The sequence below is a fragment of the Gavialis gangeticus genome, unplaced genomic scaffold (genome assembly GCF_001723915.1).
Source record: "Gavialis gangeticus isolate Ggan-Ray unplaced genomic scaffold, GavGan_comp1, whole genome shotgun sequence".
Classification (NCBI taxonomy): Eukaryota; Metazoa; Chordata; order Crocodylia; family Gavialidae; genus Gavialis; species Gavialis gangeticus.
This window is the reverse complement of record NW_017729019.1, coordinates 14,934,384-14,938,078: the sequence shown is the minus strand read 5'-3', so window position 1 is coordinate 14,938,078 and position 3,695 is coordinate 14,934,384. Positions and strand designations below refer to the sequence as shown.

The window sequence follows — 3,695 nt, the reverse complement described above, 5'->3', positions numbered from 1 at the left end:
TGGACTGAGAGTTACTGCGCGGTAGCACCAGCGCACGGTTATTTAGTGACGCGTCCTTTGCATTAGCCTAATAACACTGTGCAGTAGGCTATGATTTGTGCCGTGACATGCTGCTGCACAGTGTTATTAGGCTAAAATGCAGTAAGCGTCTTGTGTAGATGCACCCAGTGATAAACCCGGGGGTGAGCAGGGTTCGGCACAGTCCCACAGCTGAGCGATGCTATCTCGGGCCTGTGGTTGTGCGATCCATGCTGGTAACGAGTTTCAGCCTCCTTGGCCTGATTCTTCCTTCTTTCACACTGGTGCAAATCAAAACCAGCTCCACAGAAGGCAGCAGCGGAAGTTCGTTAGTATAAAAATGACAAAAGCAGAATGGAGTCAGGGCCCTGTTACCTTTGCATGCTAACAACCTGTCTTTACTAACTGGGTAGTAAGTCTACCACGGCAGCACCTAGCAAGCCCCAACGAGGAGCAGCGCACTGCATTAGCCGCCGAAGATGAATTAATATTTAAAAAACCGCAGTTCTTGTCCCCGCGACCTCAAAACCAAGGTGTCTGACAGTGATTAGGGGGAGGGAAAAAAAGGGCCACTTAAGTCTAAGGCCTTGCCTGCCTGCGAATATCCCTTTAAAAATAACAGCAGCACGCCTGAGCACGTTCTCAGCCCGCCTTTGCCCCAGTTTGATCATGAACTCTACAGGACTCTCCCCCACCCCACCAGGCCAGTGGGGTTTTGCCCTCTTTTTCAGAGATCTGTTGGCACAGGAAGCCCCCAAGGCCTGGAAACCCTTCTGTTCCCATCTCTCCCATCTGCCCCAGTTTTGTTTTCTTAAGAGGGGGAGGAGGAGGCTGCAACTGCTTTGCTTCCCCCACCTCCCCACTTCCCACCCACCTTCCAAGCAGTCCTTTTAAATCACCCCTTCCCTTCCCCTGTTTTGCATATTCCCCGCCCCCTGGGCATGACGTAGCCCCCCAGTGGGCTCCGCCCCTCTTGCACTGGAAGGGCTCTAAGCTCCCCTTAGCCAGCCTGCCCTTATTTAATTTGGAGTGTGATTTTGCTATATTTAGCAGCTGGATTCCCTCCAGCAAGGCTTGGAGTTCTTGGCTTTTTTTTTTCCCCTCCCTCTCTCTCTCTCTCTCTCTCTTCCTATTTTTTTTTCTCTGCAAATGGTTTTGACCCAGCTTCCTTCCTCTTGGAACAATTTTTTTTATTGATATAAATAGGAAGGTGGGCCTGTCTGCTCTGCTCTGTGTATGTGTGTGTGTGCGCGCGAGTCGCTCTCTCTCTCTCTCTTTCTCTCTCTCTCTTTGCCTTCTTGTTTCAGATCCGCATTTGCAACCATCAGCAGCCAGAAGGGGGGTTGGTTTTAATTTGATCACAACACAGACACACAAGGAAAAAACACACACACAGATCCGAGAACAAGAGCAATTGTGAGTGTCTGGCCTTTTTTTTTAATATATAAATTATAGATATATATAGAGAGAGAGATCTCTATGGTGGCGGCTGGAGGGTTGGGGTTAGTTTGTTCTGGTGCTTGGGGGGGTTGGTGGGATGAGAGAGCCGAGATCTCTCTCTCTCTTTTCTCTATTTTGTTTTGCAAAAAATATAATTCAGCTGGAAATTGCAGAAGGATCCTAGAGAAGGGGCTGGGGGGTGATGCCTGGGTTGCTGGGGCTCTGCACAGAGAAGTAAGCAAGGCATGCAGAATAATGTGTCCTTCTGGGCTTATTCTCAGCCTCCAGTGCAGAAATGGGAATGGACAGCTGCTTTTTTTCTTGCTTTCCCTTCGTTGCGCTGGTCTGCACCTGCGAGCCTGCCTTTCTGTGTAGCCTGATGGCTGTTATGATGATGATGATGATGAAGGCACCTGATGGGAGGAAGGGAGGGGTCTCCAGCAGGTCCCCCATGTGGGGGCTGGAGGCAGGAGGGAGCTGGGGGGCAGGAGGAGCAGCCCGGGGTGCAGCTGCAATGGCAGCACCTTGCCTGGGGCTGCCCCAGGGCTGCAGGGCAGAGGGGTGGGAATGCCCCCCCAGGCCCCTTGCCCACCCTCCAGGCCCCTCTGCCTCCAACCACGCGCGCTGCCAGCCCGTTTCATTTTCAAATCGCGCGACAACACTTTCCTCCACTGATTAATTTGGCTTTTTTTTGCCATCTGCTTCTTCCAATAGCCGGGCAGATCGGGGGCTTTTTTTTTTTGCAAAGAGCAGGTAGTGTATTGGGCTCGCAAGCAACACCCCCTTTCCTCCTTTAAAGGGGCAGATCTCAAGCCGATTGCTTCCCTTCCCAGCGAAGGGGGCACTGGAGGGCTGCCATGTAGGTGCCTTGGTGGGGGGGGCTTGCACCCCATTTTGCCTCTCTGTGGGGAGAAGGCGGGGGGGTTGTAAATGGCACGGGGCGGGCAATGGTCTGGGCCGTGATGAAGGTGCAAAGGGTTTATTTCGAAATGGCAGGAGCTGGCAGGGCTGGCTTGGTGCATAGCAAGCAGAGGAAGTGGCCAGGGGTGGGGTAGGAGGTAGGCGCCTCTCTCCCCAGGGACAGCTCCTGGCAGCAGGCTGAAGGGGGGCATCAACCCCTTCCTCCCCTTGCCCAAGCTGGGGCTCCCCTCCATTGCAAGCCCAGACTGCAGGGAGCCCAGAGGCTGCTACCCCCAACCTTGATTCAGTGGAAACTTTCAGAGGGGTCCTCACCCACTCCTTCCTCTCCAGGAGGGGAGTGGGACCTGACCCCTGACATGCAGCCATTGGGATTGGGGGGGGGTGTTATTATGCCCTGCAGGCCAGAGATCTTCAAAGGGCTGGTGGTGCTGTCCTTCCTTTTGCCCCTTTTTATCACTTCCTTTTATCCTGTTGGTCTCAGGGGGGATGGCCTCACTAATTGCTTGCCTTGCAAGTCTTCAAAGCTGGCCCTGGGTTAATAGGGCAGCCTGATGCATCCCCTTCCCCAACAACCAGCTCCTCTGCGCTTCAATAAAAACAGGGTTTTTTTTAGCTCCCCACCTCTTTTGCCCTGTATTGTTGGGATTTCTCGACCTTGTGGGAGGTGGTGCTCCAGCAGACTTCGCCTGGAGTTCTTGGGTTGCAGGGAGATTCAGCAGTCTTCAGTTTGATCCTTTTGTTTGCACTGGGAGGAGATGGCAGGGGCTTGGCTCTCTGGCCTTAGGAAGGGCATATGGGAGCTGCACAGGGGATTTGGGAGGCAATGCGCAGGCTTGGGAACAGCATGAAGTCTCTCAGGGGTGCCAGGTTGCGTCTGGATTAAGCTGGCTCCCTGGAGGCTCAGACTCATGGTTAAGAGCAGGGAGCTATGATGTACCTTCCTTGCAAGTCTCTCTAGCCTTATAGCCCCTTCGCACGCCAGGGTGGAGAGAGGGCTGCATCCTTCCCTCAAATAAGGGGCCCAACCCAAAGAACAGATCCCTTCCTCTCCCCAAGATCCATGCAAAGAGCAGCTTTAGCCTCTCATGCTTTCATGCCACTGCAGAGAGGTTTGTCCGTACATGACTTCCCAGCTCCCTCCTTTCCTCCCTGGAAACACAGTGGTTATCTCCTGCACAGGTTCTCGTATCGCGCTCATCCTGGCATGCCAGCACCTTCAGTAGCGACTCCACTAACCTCCCTCACGTGTTGTTTGTACTCTTGTCCCCAGGGAGAGAAACCTGTGCGATGCAGTGTCCTGTTTCAGAGGAGGTTAT

The 3,695-nt window shown here is 53.5% G+C and overlaps 1 protein-coding gene across 5 annotated transcripts in view; it reads left to right on the top strand.

The window, feature by feature from the left end:
- The first annotated feature begins 995 nt into the window (after window positions 1–995).
- Window positions 996–3,695, top strand: part of HMGA1 (high mobility group AT-hook 1) — a 19,195-nt gene continuing 16,495 nt past the window's right edge. For 2 of the 5 annotated variants that reach the window (XM_019514179.1, XM_019514178.1), the window contains exon 1: window positions 996–1,434. The gene's annotated coding sequence lies outside the window, so the exon portion shown is untranslated. Of the gene's footprint in view, window positions 1,435–2,193; window positions 2,318–3,695 lie in introns of those variants that run through there. The other 3 variants (XM_019514176.1, XM_019514174.1, XM_019514177.1) reach the window with 2 other exon arrangements.